Source organism: Bubalus bubalis, chromosome X (assembly GCF_019923935.1).
Source record: "Bubalus bubalis isolate 160015118507 breed Murrah chromosome X, NDDB_SH_1, whole genome shotgun sequence".
NCBI classification, from domain to species: domain Eukaryota; kingdom Metazoa; phylum Chordata; class Mammalia; order Artiodactyla; family Bovidae; genus Bubalus; species Bubalus bubalis.
This window is the reverse complement of record NC_059181.1, coordinates 100,617,429-100,636,691: the sequence shown is the minus strand read 5'-3', so window position 1 is coordinate 100,636,691 and position 19,263 is coordinate 100,617,429.

Sequence of the window (19,263 nt, the reverse complement as noted above, 5' to 3'; positions counted from 1 at the left end):
CTGGAAAAGGTAAGTTTTCATTCCAATCCCAAAGAAAGTCAATGCCAAAGAATGCTCAAACTACCACACAATTGCACTCATCTCACACGCTAGTAAAATAATGCTCAAAATTCTCCAAGCCAGGCTTCAGCAGTACGTGAACTGTGAAATTCCAGATGTTCAATCTTTATTTAGAAAAGGCAGAAGAACCAGAGATCAAATTGCCAACATCCGCTGGATCATCGAAAAAGTAAGAGAGTTCCAGAAAAACATCTAGTTCTGCTTTATTGACTATGCAAAAACCTTTGACTGTGTAGATCACAATAAACTGTGGAAAATTTTTCAAAAGATGGGCATACCAGAGCACGTTTCCTGCCTCTTGGGAAATCTATATACAGGTTAGGAAGCAGCAGTTAGAACTCGACATGGAACAACAGACTGGTTCAAATAGGTACTTCAAGACTGCTTATTCAACTTATATGCAAATTACATCATGAGAAATGCTGGGCTGGAGGAAGCACAGGCTGAAATCAAGATTGCTGGGAGAAATATAAAAAACCTTAGATACACAGATGACACCACCCTTATGGCAGAAAGTGATGAAGAACTAAAGAGCCTCTTGATGAAGTGGAAGAGGAGAGTGAAAAAGTTGGCTTAAAGCTCAACATTCAGAAAACTAAGATTATGGCATCCGGTCCCATCAGTTCAGTTCAACATTCAGAAAACTAAGATTATGGCATCCAGTCCCATCACTTCATGGCAAATAGATGGGGAAACAGTGGCAGAATCTATTTGTTTATTTTTTGAGCTCCAAAATCACTGCAGATGGTGATGCAGCCATGAAATTAAAAGACGCTTACTCCTTGAAAGAAAAGTTATGACCAACTTAGGCAGCATATTAAAAAGCAGAGACATTACTTTGCTAACAAAGGTCTGTCTAGTCAAGGCTATGATTTTTCCAGTGATCATGTATGGATGTGAGAGTTGGACTATAATGAAAGCTGAGTGCCAAAGAATTGATGCTTTTAAACTGTCATGTTGGAGAAGACTCTTGAGAGTCCCTTAGACTACAAGGAGATCCAACCAGTCCATCCTAAAGGAAATCAGTCCTGAATATTCATTGGAAGGACTGATGCTAAAGCTGAAACTCCAATACTTTGGCCACCTGATGCGAAGAACTTACTCATTTGAAAAGACCGTGATGCTTGAAATGATTGAAGGCGGGAGGAGAAGGGGAAGCCAGAGGATGAGATGGTTGGATGGCATCACTACTCAATGAGCATGGATTTGAGTAAACTCCGGGAGTTGGTGATGGACAGGAAAGCCTGGCATGCTGCGATCCATGGGGTCACAAAGAGTTGGACATGACTGAGTGACTGAACTGACCCAAACGGATAAGCCTCATACTATAATACCACAATTTTTATTTAAAGAGTATATTTGAATATAGTTAAATAATACAAATAGTCTCAAAAAAGTCACCCAAATTCTTGCTATTTTCAATGTTCTTTATATGACCTATATTTTACCATGGTATTATTGAACTTCCCTTGTGGCTCAGATGGTAAAGCGTCTGTCTACAATGCGGGAGACCCAGATTCAATTCCTGGGTTGGGGAGATCTCCTGGGGAAGGAAATGGCAAACCACTCCAGTATTCTTGCCTGGAAAATCCCATATATGGAGGAGGCTGTTAGTCTACAGTCCATGGGATTGCAGAGTCGGACATGACTGAGGGACTTCACTTTCACTTTCATGGTATTATTTTCTTTTTCCACAAAGGTCTTCTTTTTACTTTATCTATAGAGTTGATCTGCTGGTGGTGATTTCATTCACTTTTTTCATGTCTGAAAAAGTCATTATTTTACCTTCATTTTGGAAAGGTATTTTATTTGGGCATAGTACTCCATACTGACTATATTTTTGTTACAGTACTTTAATGATCTTGCTCCAATGTCTTTCTGTTTCTATTTCTTCAAACAATGAATTATTCATTATCCTTCTACTTAGTCCCTCTGTATATAGCAATGTGCTTGTCAGTCAGAGGTTTGAAGATTGTCTCATTACCACTAGTTTTGAGAAATATAATTATTGCTTGCCTTCATTTAGTTTTCATTTTTTCTGTTTATGGTAAATTGAACTTAAATCTGAGGGTTTATAGTTGTTATAGGCCAAAATTACTCGTCCAGAATCGTATGCTGAAGCCCTAATCACCAGTATTTGGAGATAAGGCCTCAAAAGGAGTGTTTAGGTTAAAATGAGGCCTTAATCCAATCTGACTGGTATCCTTATTGTTTCTGCATTTAGTTGCCAAGTTATGTCCACATCTTTTGTGATCCTATGGAGTAAAGCTCACCAGGCTCCTCTGTCCATGGAATTTCCCAGGCAAGAATACTGGAGTGAGTTGCCATTCCCTCCTCCAGAGGATCTTCCTGACCCAAGGATAAAACCTGAGTCTCCTGTATGTGTCTCCCACAATGCAGGTGGATTCTTTTACCATTGGGCCACCAGGGAAGCCCTGGTATCCTTATAAGAAGAAAACATTTGGAGATACAAAGAAACACGAGGCTTTTGTGCCCACAGGAGATAAACCATATTAGGACATAGTGAGAAGGTGGCCATCTCCTGCCCAAGGAGAAAGGCCTCAGGAGAAACTAACATTTAACATTCATAATTGTGAGAAAATAAATTTCTGTTCTTTAAATCACCTAGCCTGTATTATTTTGCTATGGTAGATTGTGATGGTTAATTTTATGTGTCCTCTTGACTGGCCATGGAGTGTCCAGATAAAACATTATTTCTGGGTATATCCATGAAGGTGTTTCTAGATGAGATTGGCTTTTTTTTTAGTATCAAAAATCACTTAATTTATTGTCTGTGTTTCTACAGAAATAAGACACGTACATCTTTTGAGAACAAGAGTATGGTTACAGTCAAGCATCTGGAGGTTTCCTGAAAAAATGAAATGATTATGGTGATTATGTCTTTAACTGGCTTATACAACATCTGCTTAATTGAACTTGAACTATAGAGTAGGCAAAACCTCATAGACTATTTATCAGTAACAAGACATCTTTCAAGTTTAAATATTTATAGTTTTTTTCTTGGCTACATGCATTGCTTGTGAAATTGTATTTGAAAATGATTATTTTAATATTTCTTGCAGGTCACAATTTAACAATCTAAGAAATATTCAAAACTTATTCTGAACTTTAAATAGAATCACAGTGCATTATTAAGGTATCTCCAGGAGAAATGCATAAAGGGAGATTTCCCAAATGCTTAAAAATGTAAATAAAGATCTTTACTTTTTATAATATCACTTTCCAATCAGCAGACCACACTTTTCTTTCTTTCTTTCTTTCTTTTTTTTTTTTTTTTTTGAATTTCAACTGCTCTGAATGTGGCCTATTTAAGTCATCACCTCAATAATTGTTCTTATTAATTGGGATAATACAACTAAATTCAGTGTTACTATGAAGAGTTGATAGAAAAGATAAATAAAAATACCTAGCATAATTCCTATATATAGAAAGTACTTACTAAATATTATTCATCTCTCCCCTTTCTGTTGTTTGTCTCATCATTTAATATGAATTTTAAATAAGCATAATCCAAGTTAATGGTAGGGACAAAGAAAATCAAAATAAGCACAAACAAATTTTGAATCAGTGGACCAAGCAAAGTAGATTGCACTCCTCTATGTGGCTGTGCATTATTCAATCCATTGAAGACCTGAAAAGAACAAAAGATAGATATTAGAGACCCCTTTGGTACTGTCTCACTATGTCAACTGGGACAGTTTATGTGATCTTCTACTTCCTTGAACTGGGATTTACACCATCAGTTCCCTTAATTCAAAGGCCCTCAAACTAAGATTGAATTGTACCACCAGATTTTGTGGATCTCCAGCTTTCAGACAGTGGATTGTGGAACTTCTCAGTCTCCATAATTGTGTATGCCCACTCCTTTCCTGTTACTTAATCTTGGATGATGTATAAATGCTGATTTATATTGAATTTTCTTCTTGGCTAAAGATACAATGCTTGAGTAGATGTCCATCGACAGATGAATGGATTAAGAAGTTGTGGTATATATACACAATGGAATATAACTCAGCCATAAAAAGGAATGCATTTGTGTCAGTTCTAATGAGGTGGATGAACCTAGAACCTATTATACAGAGTGAAGTGAGTCAGAAAGATAAAGATAAATACCATATTCTAACACATATAAATGGAATCTACAAAAATGATACTGAATAATTTATTTACAGGGAAACAATGGAGAAACAGACATAGAGAATAAACTTATGGACATGGGGAGAGGGAAGGAGAAGGTGAAATGTATGGAAAGAGTAACATGGAAATTTACATTACCATATGTAAAATAGATAGCCAACAGGAATTTGCTATATGGCTCAGGAAACTCAAACAGGGGCTCTGTATCAACCTAGAGGGGTGGGATGGGGAGGGAGATGGGAGGGAGTTTAAAAAGGGAGGGGATATAAGTATACCTATGGCTGATTCATGTTGAGGTTTGACAGAAAACAGCAAAATTCTGTAAAGGAATTATCCTTCAATAAAAAATAAATTAACAAAAAAAAAAAGAAAGAAAATAGGTTTTGAGAGAAAGTTAAAATAACAGTAAGATTATTTTAATATATTAACTTTAATCTAACATAATATTGGCTCAATTTTTTATCATAATTAAGTATATTTTCTTATATACATAATCATCTGTATAAATTATTCATGCATATTCACCTAAATAAAATACATTGGAATGAAAATATTTTAATTAAATAATTTAAAATTCTTTTCATAATTTTGACTTTAGTAAATGCTTATAAATTAAATATAGTTAATTAAGAAGTACAGTATGATTTTTAGATACTATTGAGATGTAAATCACAATACTAAGAAAGACATTTAAATTATTTTCTCTTTTAGTTTTTATTACCTATGAATCTTCACTATGTCTTCAGTGTTGTGATTATGACTGAATTAGATGTGAATGAGGAATTTTGCTTATCTTAGTTGTTGCACTGCGTTGTGATGACCCATTGAGCAAAATAATGAGTATTTTTCATTTTCACCATTTGTTGACCTATGGAAAAACTGATCAAGCTTTGTGAAAATCCAATCATATAAAACCAATTTAATTTTTGTCACAAGATACATCCACATTGACAAGTGAGAATGAATGATTCCGTCTACTTAAATTCATTCAGTACAGTATTTTTATTGAAAGCCTAGGAAAGACATGTCTGTAATATATTTTTGTTTAGGAAATAGCTTACCCCTAAATCAGTTCTATAGGATAGAGCAGTGGGATAGCATCATTCTTGGGAATATATTGGAGGCTTTTGAGTATATCAAGTAGCATCACATAAGTCCCCTTGAGTTTATCTAGAAACTTATGCCGTGGAGATACAGGACATAGATTTTTAATTGCTATCTTATTTATCTTTATTTTCTTCTCTAAGTATGTCTGTTGGTTGGTCCTAGCTGCTGCCACTACCTAGGGAGAACGTGTACAAGTAACTTTAGCCCCACCTTGGACTAGAGCAAAGGATCTAGTGTTCCAATTATAAGTATTGGGCCCCTCTGTGCTTTCCAACATTCGTTTGCCATCTTCATCCTCTGAATGTTTTTGCTGCCAACTGGTTCCTAGGATGCAGAATTCATGAGGAACGATACTTATTTTTATAACCCCTAAACTTCAATACTTTTAATCCACTCTTACTTTGGGCCCTAAAAGTTCTATTCTATTAGCTAAAATTCTAGTCCTTTCCTTGTCTTGGACTTTTTTTTTTCCCTTAAGCTTGACAATGGGCCCAATTGAACCACCAACTCCTACCAACTTTTTGAAACTAGATCCTATTCACAGGGGAGGGATCTTTGTCTAAGTTAGAAATATCTCCCAAAGCCTAGACAGAATTGCCATTTTGGTATGATATCTGGCCCCCAATGAGCAGAAGCAGCTTTTAAAGGAATGAAGAAAGAAGTATGGTCTCTGAAAATAAAAAGACAAATTTGTTTAACTTATTCAGATAATAAAAACTCTACAATCTACTGTTAATGATATTTACTAAAATACTACTTACCTCAAACCAATATATCCTTTAGGAACTGCTGTAACATATAGTATATGTTAATCAGCTTTATGATGCACTTTAGCTATTCTAAGTAAAATAATTTACATTTAACTTTTGAAGATTTTAACACTTTTGAGTACTTACTATGTGCCAGGTATATTGCCAACTATTTAAAATGACTCATTTAGTCTTCACAAAATTACTTGTGATAAATTCAATTATGCTGATGAGACTTAGCACAGGAAAGAGTCACAGCTATAAATTGGAGAACCAAGGTAGCCTAGCTCTATACTACTTGCTTTTAACCACTTAGTTATTCCATCCTCTACCAATTGCATCTACTAAGAAATAAAAATCAATATGACATCCATTTAGAGAATGGTGTCTATTTTTTTTTAATTGAAGTATAGTTGATTTACAATTTTTGTTGTTGTTGTTGTTGTTCAGTTGCTAAGTCATGTCCAACTCTTTGGGAGCCCCTATGGATTGCAGCACACCAGGCTTCTCTGTCCTCTACTATCTCCCAGAGTTTGCTCAAATTCATGTCCATGAATGTTCTGTTGATATCTGAATAGCTAAGTGATTCACTTATACCTATATATAAGTATACACATTATTTTCCTTATTCTTTTCCATTATGGCTCATCACAGGGTATTGAATACACTTACCTGTGATATACAGTAGGTTCTTAGTGTTTATCCATTCTATATGTAACAGTTTGCATCTGTTAATCCAAAACTCCCAATCCATCCCTCCTGCACCCTCCCTACATTTAGGAACCAGAAGTCTGTTCTTTATATCTGTGAGTCTGTTTATGTTTCATAAATACATTCATTTGTGTCATATTTTAGACTTCACATGTAAATGATATCACAGGGTAATGGCTTTTTTCTTCCTGACTTACCTCAGTTAGTATGACAATCTCTAGGTCCATCCATGTTGCTGGAATGGCACTGCTGTTCAGTTGCTCAGTTGTGTCCAACTATTTGCAACTCCATAGACTGCAGAATGCCAGGCTTCCCTGTCCTTCACCATCTCCTGGGGCTTGCTCAAACTCATGTCCATTGAGTCTGTGATGCCATCCAACCAACTCATCCTCATCCAACCAACTCATCAAGTCATCCCCTTCTCCTGCTTTCAATGTTTCCTAGCATCAGGATCTTTTCCAGAGAGTCAATTCTTCTCATCAGGTGGCCAAAGTATTGGAGCTTCAGCTTCAACATCATCCTTCCAGTGAATATTTAGGATTAATTTCCTTTAGGATTTACTGGTCTGATCTCCTTGAAGTCCAACGGACTCTCAAGAGTCTTATTCAACATCACAGTTGGCAAAACTAATACAATTATGTAAAGTTTAAAAATAAAATAAAATTAAAAAATATATATATATATAAAATAATAAAAAAAAAACAAAAACAAAAGCATCAATTCTTTGGCAATGTTTCCACTGTTTCCCCATCTATTTCCCATGAAGTGATGGGACCAGATGCCATGATCTTCGTTTTCTGAATGTTGAGCTTTAAGCCAAGTTTTTCGCTTTCCTCTTTCACTTTCATCAAGAGGCTCTTTAGGTCTTCTTCACTTTCTGTCATAAGGGTAGTGTCATCTGTGTATCTGAGGTTATTGATATTTCTCCTGGCAATCTTGATTCCAGCTTGAGCTTCATCCAATGGCATTATTTCATTCTTTTTTATGGCTGAGTAATATCTCATTGTATATATGTACCACATCTTCCTTATCCATTCATCTATTGATGGGCATTCATCTGTTGATGAGTATTTAGTCTCTGTTCTTTTCCTGGCTATAGTAAATAGTGCTGCTATGAACTTTAGGGTGATTGTGCCTTTTAAATTTGAGTTTTTGTGTGAGTTTTTATATACACCCAGGAGTGAGATTGCTGGGTTATATGGTAGCTCTATTTTTAGTTTTTTTAAGGAAACTCCATCCTGTTCTCCATAGTGGCTACAACAATTTACATTCCTACCAACAGTGTAAGAGGATTCTTTTTTCTCCACATCCTCTGAGAATTTGTTATTTGTAGACTTTTAATCTTTTCCATAAAGAATAGTCTGAGAGTTTAAGCTGACATCCTAAGAGTCTATTTTACTATAGAAACAACAATAATACAATTATCAAAATATTGTTTACCTTTCATGAAGCACTTACCAAGTGTTAGATACTGTCAGGCACCATTTTATATGTATGTATGTATGTATGTATGTGTATACACACACACACACACACACACACACACTGTATTTAATTAATGGAACAGTTCTGCAATACATGCATTTTTATTTTTATTCTACAGATAAAAATATGAAGTAACATTATGAGCTCAAGATAATACCCCTAAATTTAGGTAGAGATGGGCTTCAAATCTAGATCTGTGCTTTACAAATGTAGTCTAATTTTGTATTCTTTTCATTTTGAATGATTGAGTATTAGCAATATGACAAAAATTTTATTCAGAATATTATCTGTGAGTCAGTTCAAACCCTCAGTCTTGTTTGACTCTTTGTGACCACATAGACTGCAGCATGCCAGGCTTCCCTGTTCATCACCAACTCCCAGAGCCTACTCAAACTCATGTCCATCACTTTGGTGATGCCATCCAACCATCTCATTCTCTGTCATCCCCTTCTCCTCCCGCCTTCAATCTTTTCCACCATCAGGGTCTTTTCCAATGAATCGGTTCTTCACATCAGGTGGCCAAAGTATTGGAGCTTCAGCATCAGTCCTAATGAATATTCAGGACAGATTTTCTTTTGGATGGACTGGTTGGATCTCCCTGCAGTCCAAGGGACTCTCAAGAGTCTTCTCCAACACCACAGTTCAAAAGCATCAATTCTTCAGCACTCAGCTTTCTTTACAGTCCAACTCTCACATCCATACATGACTACTAGGAAAACCATGGCTTTGACTAGAAAGAACTTTGTTGGTAATGTCTCTGCTTTTTAATATGCTGTCTATGTTGGTCATAGCTTTTCTTCCAAGAAGGAATTGTCTTTTAATTTCATGGCTGAGGTCACCATCTGCAGTGATTTTGGAGTCCCCCCAAAATAATGTCTCTCACTGTTTCCATTGTGTCCCCATCTATTTGCCATAAAGTGATGGGGCTGAATGCCATGATTTTAGTTTTCTGAATGTTGAGCTTTAAGCCAACTTTTTCACTCTCCTCTTTCACTTTCATTAAGAGGCTCTTTAGTTCTTTGTTTTCTGCCATAAGAGTGGTGTCATCTGCTTATCTGAGGTTATTTATATTTCTCCCAGTAATCTTGATTCCAGTTTGTGCTTCATCCAACCTGGCATTTTGCATGATGTATTCTGCATATAAGTTAAATAAGCAAGGTGACAATATAAAGTCTTTATGTACTCCTTTTCCTCTTTGGAACCAGTCTGTTGTTCCATGTCCAGTTCGAACTGTTGCTTCCTGACCCGCATACAGATTTCTCAAGAGGCAGGTCAGGTGGCCTGGTATTCCCATCTCTTTAAGAATTTTCCACAGTTTTTTTGTAATCCACACAGTAAAAGACTTTGTTGTCATCAGTGAAGCAGAAGTAGATGTTTTTCTGTAACTCTCTTGCTTTTTCGGTGCATAGTATATTATATTATAAAGCTGATTAATATACTTTTATACTATAAATGCTTCTCAAGAAAATCGTATGCTTTTTGTCTTTTTTAAAACACAGATACATATCATTAATACTGAAAAATAGTGTTATACATAAGGGATGCAAATGTGATAGTTGGGCTTAGGTTGTTTTAAAATTTCATACCAACAATATGTATATATGGGCTGATGTTGATGATATATATTTGAGGAATTAGGAGAGAATGTAGTGAAAATGAAAATTAATCTACTTAAAAACTTAGCTGCCACTGTTGAATTAAATTTGATTTTAAAGTTTAAAATGGAGATATTTTTAACTGTTAAATTTACTTAAACTGTTCTGAATGATCTCACCTTATCATGGGTACTTTAGAGGAAACTTGGTTAGAAGTAGATTTTTTTTTTTTTTTTTTAAGAAATAGACTTTTTAATGAGAGAAGTAAGAACCTATTGTCTTATACCTAATCTCGTTTTCTCTTCTAATCTTTGTTAGGATAGCCTAGCTAAAAAGTTGCTCAAACTCATCCACAAATGTGGCTAATGATATGTTTTCCTGTCTACATAGGTCATTAAAATAGGGAACATATAGCCTTCTTTACTATTTGCTGAGCAGAGATTCTTATTCACTATAAGTTAGTATCAATTTCAAAGCCTGGGAAAAGGGATTTCTTTTTCAGGTATGTGATCTACTAATAAAAAAAAAATTGTGATACTTTATAATAGAAAATATGCTGAAAACAGCAACTTTTGCCATCACCTAACACCTTTCAAATAGAATTCTCAGTCACTTCATTTTAAAGGAAAAAATGAGACGAGCCTGGTGTGAAAGGAAGTTGGATTTCCCATTATATACAATTTCTTGAGCTATTCATTTCTAACTCATGCAATTTAGTGAAATTTTGTCCAACAAAAAGAACAACAACAAAAAAAGATTTAAACCTCATTTACTTTTTTGAAATGGAAACACATCTTCATATCAAAACTAAGAAATTGTAAACATCATTTTTAAGAATCTATGTGCAGATGCTGATAACATGAATTTGCTATTAAGTCCCTGAGAGTGAACTGGTAGTATTTGCCAATTTTACAATCATTTCATGACAACTCCACACTACTCTGTTATGTTACTTACAAAAGTTACTATTTGCATTGTTTGGTCCTTCAACTGAAAATGCTTATATATCACTAACAATTTAAAAGCCTGCCCTCTTCTGTAATGTAGGAGTACCCTGTTATGTTACAGTATAGAAATATCATTTCTATTCCTGGATATGTTTTTTTCCGAACAGACCTAGAAAAAAAAGTTAAAAAAAATTTTTCTGCGTTGCTTCGGACAAAAGATTATCTGTCATATTAAAAACTACAAGCTTCCAGTGCCTTATAAATCTACGGGAAAATAAAAATTTCATTAAGGGAAAATGAGAATGAATCTCAGTCTTGAATGATAGCACATAAAATTAGATGCATAAAGTATCTTAAATATAGGAAAATTAATCATTTTGTGCATAATGAACTTTCAACTTAAAAGATACTTTTATTGAAGAGACTATTGAAGCCACATTAGAGCATGAATCATTATAATTGAGAATTTAGTATCAAAAACTTTACCTTGGCCAATGTGAAAGGGAGTTTATATCCAGAGACATGTTTATAAATATTTAATAACTGTCTGTTCAAAAAAATGAAAGCGCTGATTTGTTTCCATGGTATAAATACTTCTGCCATGGACGATTTAAACTACTAATATCCTTTTTTGGAAAACCGAGTTGAGAAGATGTGTGCAATTGAGCTCTCATGAGCTGATATGAGATACCTCTAGTACACTACCGGCTCTTTTCTTTTTTTCCCCAGTTGTTTATTTGCTTATTTTGCTATCTTTTTAACTGGAAATATTAAAGGGATCTTGCTAGAAGACAACCTTCCTTCTCATATCATGGGTCCTGAGGATAGCAGTGGAATGAGGTGTACTGCTAATGCTTCCATTCAAGCCTCATCATTTCTTGCTTGGACTACAGCAATAATCTTCTTACTGAGCTTGTTTCCAGTCTCTGTTGTTTAATTTATCCTCCATTCTGATTCTGCTAAAATGATATTTCTGAAATGAAGATTTGTTCATTGCACTCACTTCCATCAAAAACTGCTTTTAGTTCTTTAGTACCTACAGGTTTAAGTTCAAAGAATGTCCCACAATCAAATCTATTCATGAAAGGTAGACAAATGTTTCCCAAATGCTAGTCTGTAGATTAGCTTCATGAGAATCATCTACAAAGCTCCATGAAAGGCAGACTCTAGCAAGAGTGCTTCCAAATATCTACTAAATTACTGACTCAAACCTTAGGATCAATGCATGGAAATCAGCATCTTTTTTACTCTAATGGACGAATCTGTTGCCATAACCACACTTGGGAATCCATTGAAAGGAGAAGAATTTGGGGGTTGTTATACAAGTATTTAAATTCTGTTTTACAAACTGTTGAATGGCCTTTGTTAAGTTATCTGACCACCATATGCCTCCATTTTCTTTTTTTTTTTAATTTTATTTTATTTTTAGACTTTACATAATTGTATTAGTTTTGCCAAATATCAAAATGAATCCGCCACAGGTATACATGTGTTCCCCATCCCGAACCCCCCTCCCTCCTCCCTCCCCATTCCATCCCTCTGGGTCGTCCCAGTGCACCAGCCCCAAGCATCCAGTATCGTGCATCGAACCTGGACTGGCAACTCGTTTCATACATGATATTTTACATGTTTCAATGCCATTCTAACAAATCTTCCCACCCTCTCCCTCTCTCACAGAGTCCATAAGACTGTTCTATACATCAGTGTCTCTTTTGCTGTCTCGTACACAGGGTTATTGTTACCATCTTTCTAAATTCCATATATATGCGTTAGTATACTGTATTGGTGTTTTTCTTTCTGGCTTACTTCACTCTGTATAATAGGCTCCAGTTTCATCCACCTCATTAGAACTGATTCAAATGTATTCTTTTTAATGGCTGAGCAATACTCCATTGTGTATACATACCACGGCTTTCTTATCCATTCATCTGCTGATGGACATCTGGGTTGCTTCCATGTCCTGGCTATTATAAACAGTGCTGCGATGAACATTGGGGTACATGTGTCTCTTTCCCTTCTGGTTTCCTCAGTGTGTATGCTCAGCAGTGGGATTGCTGGATCATAAGGCAGGTCTATTTCCAGTTTTTTAAGGAATCTCCACACTGTTCTCCATAGTGGCTGTACTAGTTTGCATTCCCACCAACAGTGTAAGAGGGTTCCCTTTTCTCCACACCCTCTCCAGCATTTAGTACTTGTAGACTTTTGGATCACAGCCATTCTGACTGGTGTGAAATGGTACCTCATAGTGGTTTTGATTTGCATTTCTCTGATAATGAGTGATGTTGAGCATCTTTTCATGTGTTTGTTAGCCATCTGTATGTCTTCTTTGGCGAAATGTCTATTTAGTTCTTTGGCCCATTTTTTGATTGGGTCATTTATTTTTCTGGAGTTGAGCTGTAGGAGTTGCTTGTATATTCTCGAGATGAGTTGTCTGTCAGTTGCTTCATTTGCTATTATCTTCTCCCATTCTGAAGGCTGTCTTTTCACCTTGCTAATAGTTTCCTTTGATGTGCAGAAGCTTTTAAGGTTAATTAGGTCCCATTTGTTTATTTTTGCTTTTATTTCCAATATTCTGGGAGGTGGGTCATAGAGGATCCTGCTGTGATGTATATCAGAGAGTGTTTTGCCTATGTTCTCCTCTAGGAGTTTTATAGTTTCTGGTCTTACGTTTAGATCTTTAATCCATTTTGAGTTTATTTTTGTGTATGGTGTTAGAAAGTGTTCTAGTTTCATTCTTTTACAAGTGGTTGACTAGATTTCCCAGCACCGCTTGTTAAAGAGATTGTCTTTAATCCATTGTGTATTCTTGCCTCCTTTGTCAAAGATAAGGTGTCCATAGGCTCGTGGATTTATCTCTGGGCTTTCTATTTTGTTCCATTGATCTATATTTCTGTCTTTGTGCCAGTACCATACTGTCTTGATAACTGTGGCTTTGTAGTAGAGCCTGAAGTCAGGTAGGTTGATTCCTCCAGTTCCATTCTTCTTTCTCAAGATCGCTTTGACTATTCGAGGTTTTTTGTATTTCCATACAAATTGTGAAATTATTTGTTCGAGCTCTGTGAAGAATGCTGTTGGTAGCTTGATAGGGATTGCATTGAATCTATAGATTGCTTTGGGTAGTATACTCATTTTCACTATATTGATTCTTCCAATCCATGAACATGGTATATTTCTCCATCTGTTAGTTTCCTCTTTGATTTCTTTCACCAGTGTTTTATAGTTTTCTATATATAGGTCTTTAGTTTCTTTAGGTAGATATATTCCTAAGTATTTTATTCTTTCCGTTGCAATGGTGAATGGAATTGTTTCCTTAATTTCTCTTTCTGTTTTCTCATTATTAGTGTATAGGAATGCAAGGGATTTCTGGGTGTTGACTTTATATCCTGCAACTTTACTATAGTCATTGATTAGTTCTAGTAATTTTCTGGTGGAGTCTTTAGGGTTTTCTATGTAGAGGATCATGTCATCTGCAAACAGTGAGAGCTTTACTTCTTCTTTTCCAATTTGGATTCCTTTTATTTCTTTTTCTGCTCTGACTGCTGTGCCCAAAACTTCCTAAACTATGTTGAATAGTAATGGTGAAAGTGGGCACCCTTGTCTTGTTCCTGACTTTAAAGGAAATGCTTTCAATTTTTCACCATTGAGGATAATGTTTGCTGTGGGTTTGTCATATATAGCTTTTATTATGTTGAGGTATGTTCCTTCTATTCCTGCTTTCTGGAGAGTTTTTATCATAAATGGATGTTGAATTTTGTCAAAGGCTTTCTCTGCATCTAGTGAGATAATCATATGGTTTTTATTTTTCAATTTGTTAATGTGGTGTATTACATTGATTGGTTTGTGGATATTGAAGAATCCTTGCATCCCTGGGATAAAGCCCACTTGGTCATGGTGTATGATCTTTTTAATGTGTTGTTGGATTCTGATTGCTAGAATTTTGTTAAGGATTTTTGCATCTATGTTCATCAGTGATATTGGCCTGTAGTTTTCTTTTTTTGTGGTATCTTTGTCAGGTTTTGGTATTAGGGTGATGGTGGCCTCATAGAATGAGTTTGGAAGTTTACCTTCCTCTGCAATTTTCTGGAAGAGTTTGAGCAGGATAGGTGTTAGCTCTTCTCTAAATTTTTGGTAGAATTCAGCTGTGAAGCCGTCTGGACCTGGGCTTTTGTTTGCTGGAAGATTTTTGATTACAGTTTCAATTTCCATGCTTGTGATGGGTCTGTTAAGATTTTCTATTTCTTCCTGGTCGAGTTTTGGAAAGTTGTACTTTTCTAAGAATTTGTCCATTTCTTCCTCGTTGTCCATTTTATTGGCATATAATTGTTGATAGTAGTCTCTTATGATCCTTTGTATTTCTGTGTTGTCTGTGGTGATCTCTCCATTTTCATTTCTAATTTTATTGACTTGATTTTTCTCCCTTTGTTTCTTGATGAGTCTGGCTAATGGTTTGTCAATTTTATTTATCCTTTCAAGGAACCAGCTTTTGGCTTTGTTGATTTTTGCTGTGGTCTTTTTTGTTTCTTTTGCATTTATTTCTGCTCTAATTTTTAAGATTTCTTTCCTTCTACTAACCCTGGTGTTCTTCATTTCTTCCTTTTCTAGTTGCTTTAGGTGTAGAGTTAGGTTATTTATTTGACTTTTTTCTTGTTTCTTGAGGTGTGCCTGTATTGCTATGAACTTTCCCCTTAGGACTGCTTTTACAGTGTCCCACAGGTTTTGGGTTGTTGTGTTTTCATTTTCATTCATTTCTATGCAAATTTTGATTTCTTTTTTGATTTCTTCTGTGATTTGTTGGTTATTCAGCAGCATGTTGTTCAGCTTCCATATGTTGGATTTTTTAATAGTTTTTCTCCTGTAATTGAGATCTAGTCTTACTGCATTGTGGTCAGAAAAGATGCTTGGAATGATTTCTATTTTTTTGAATTTACCAAGGCTAGCTTTATGGCCCAGGATGTGATCTATCCTGGAGAAGGTTCCATGTGCGCTTGAGAAGAAGGTGAAATTCATTGTTTTGGGATGAAATGACCTATAGATATCAATTAGGTCTAACTGGTCTATTGTATTGTTTAAAGTTTGTGTTTCCTTGTTAATTTTCTGTTTAGTTGATCTATCCATAGGTGTGAGTGGGGTATTAAAGTCTCCCACTATTATTGTGTTATTGTTAATTTCTTCTTTCATACTTGTTAGCATTTGTCTTACATACTGCGGTGCTCCCGTGTTGGGTGCATATATATTTATAATTGTTATATCTTCTTCTTGGATTGATCCTTTGATCATTATGTAGTGACCTTCTTTGTCTCTTTTCACAGCCTTTGTTTTAAAGTCTATTTTATCTGATATGAGTATTGCTACTCCTGCTTTCTTTTGGTCCCTATTCGCATGGAAAATCTTTTTCCAGGCCTTCACTTTCAGTCTGTATGTGTCCCCTGTTTTGAGGTGGGTCTCTTGTTGACAACATATGTAGGGGTCTTGTTTTTGTATCCATTCAGCCAGTCTTTGTCTTTTGGTTGGGGCATTCGACCCATTTACGTTAAGGTAATTACTGATAAGTATGACCCCGTTGCCATTTACTTTATTGTTTTGGGTTCGAATTTATACACCATTTTGTGTTTCCTGTCTAGAGAATATCCTTTAGTATTTGTTGGAGAGCTGGTTTGGTGGTGCAGAATTCTCTCAGCTTTTGCTTGTCTGAAAAGCTTTTGATTTCTCCTTCATACTTGAATGAGATCCTTGCTGGGTACAATAATCTGGGCTGTAGGTTATTTTCTTTCATCATTTTAAGTATGTCTTGCCATTCCCTCCTGGCTTGAAGAGTTTCTATTGAAAGATCAGCTGTTATCCTTATGGGTATTCCCTTGTGTGTTATTTGTTGTTTTTCCCTTGCTGCTTTTAATATTTGTTCTTTGTGTTTGATCTTTGTTAATTTGATTAATATGTGTCTTGGGGTGTTTCGCCTTGGGTTTATCCTGTTTGGGACTCTCTGGGTTTCTTGGACTTGGGTGATTATTTCCTTCCCCATTTTAGGGAAGTTTTCAACTATTATCTCCTCAAGTATTTTCTCATGGTCTTTCTTTTTGTCTTCTTCTTCTGGGACCCCTATGATTCGAATGTTGTAGCGTTTAATATTGTCCTGGAGGTCTCTGAGATTGTCCTCATTTCTTTTAACTCGTTTTTCTTTTGTCCTCTCTGATTCATTTATTTCTACCATTCTATCTTCTAATTCACTAATCCTATCTTCTGCCTCTGTTATTCTACTATTTGTTGCCTCCAGAGTGTTTCTAATTTCACTTATTGCATTATTCATTATATATTGACTCTTTTTTATTTCTTCTAAGTCCTTGTTAAACCTTTCTTGCATCTTCTCAATCCTTGCCTCCAGGCTATTTATCTGTGATTCCATTCTAATTTCAAGATTTTGGATCAATTTCACTATCATTATTCGGAATTCTTTATCGGGTAGATTCCCTATCTCTTCCTCTTTTGTTTGGTTTGGTGGGCATTTATCCTGTTCCTTTATCTGCTGGGTATTCCTCTGTCTCTTCATCTTGTTTAAATTGCTGAGTTTGGGGTGTCCTTTCTGTATTCTGGCAGTTTGTGGAGTTCTCTTTATTGTGGCGTTTCCTCGCTGTGTGTGGGTTTGTACAGGTGGCTTGTCAAGGTTTCCTGTTTAGGGAAGCTTGTGTCGATGTTCTGGTGGATGGAGCTGTATTTCTTCTCTCTGGAGTGTAATGAAATGTCCAGTAATGAGTTATGAGATGTCTATGGTTTTGGGGTGACTTTGGGCAGCCTGTATCTTGAAGCTCAGGGCTGTGTTCCTTTGTTGCTGGAGAATTTGCTTAGTATGTCTTTCCCTGGAACTTGTTGGCCCTTGTGTGGTGCTTGGTTTCAGTGTCAGTATGGAGGCGTTTGATGAGCTCCTGTCAATTAATGTTCCTTGGAGTCAGGAGTTCCCTGGAGTCAGGGTTTGGACTTAAGCCTCCTACTTCCAGTTATCGGTCTTATTTTTACAGTAGTTTCAAAACTTCTCCTTCTATACAGCACCATTGATAAAACATCTACGTTAAAGATGAATAGTTTCTCTACTGTGAGGGTCACTCAGAGAGGATCACAGCATTACATGGAGAAGAGAAGTGGGAGGAGGGAGTTAGAGGTGACCCAAATGAGATGAGGTGGAATCAATAGTGGAGAGAGTGGGCTAGCCAGTAGTCACTTCCTTATGTGCACTCCACAACTGGACCGCTCAGAGATGTTCACGGAGTTATACAGAGAAGAGAAGAAGGAGGCAGGAGACAGAGGTGGCCAGAAGGATAAAAGTGGGAAATGAAAAGGAGGGAGACAGATCCAGCCAGTAATCAGTTCCCTAAGTGTTCTCCACCGTCTGGAACACACAGAAATTCACAGAATTGGGTAGAGTAGAGAGGGGTTAGGGAGGAGATACAGGTGACCTGGTGGAGAAAATGGAGAGTCCAAAGGGAGAGAGAGCAGTCAAGCCAGCAATCTCGTACCCTAGTGAAAAAATGGGTCCTGAAGATTGGGTTCTTAAAGGTACAAACTTGGTAACAAATACATAAAAGCAAAAATTAAATATCTAGAGTAGAGTTTGGAATTTCAAAAATGCGATGTTAATGAAAAGAAGAAGGAAAAGAAAGAGAGAAAAAAACGAACAAAGAAAAACAAACAAGGTCGCGAAAATTATGAAGAAACTACAGGTACAAAATTGATAACTAATACCAAAAAGCAAAAATTAAAAATCTTCAGTAGAGTTTGGAATTGCAGATATACGATATTATATAAAAGAAGAAGAGAAAGAAACAGAGGGAAAAAAAAGAAAAAAAAAGTCACAGAAATTATTAAAAAAAAAACTATAGGTACAAAATTGATAACATATAGCAAAAGGCTAAAATTAAAAATCTAGAGTAGAGTTTGGAATTTCAAAAATACAATATTAAAAAAAAAGAAGAAGAAGAAAAATAAAGAGAGAAAACAAACAAACCAACAAAAACAATGTCGCAAAAATTATAAAGAAAATACAGGTACAAAATTGATATCAAATACCAAAAAGCATAAATTAAAAATCTTCAGTAGAGTTTGGAATTGCAGATATACGATGTTATATAAAAGAAGAAGAGAAAGAAACAGAGGAAAAAAAAAGTCACAGAAATTATGAAGAAAACTATAGGTACAAAATTGATAACATATACCAAAAGGCTAAAATTAAAAATCTAGAGTAGAGTTTGGGATTTCAAAAATACAATGTTAAAGAAAAGAAGAAAAAAAAAAAAAAACACAGTCAAAAAATTATAAAGTATATATATGAAGTTTGCTGAAGAAGAAAAAAAAATAGGGTCTTTTTTTTTTTTTTTGCAAAGTAATAGTTATAAAAGTGAAAATTAAAGGACAATAGAGGACTTAAAATTAAAAAAAAATTAAAAAAAGAAAGATTGATCGTAA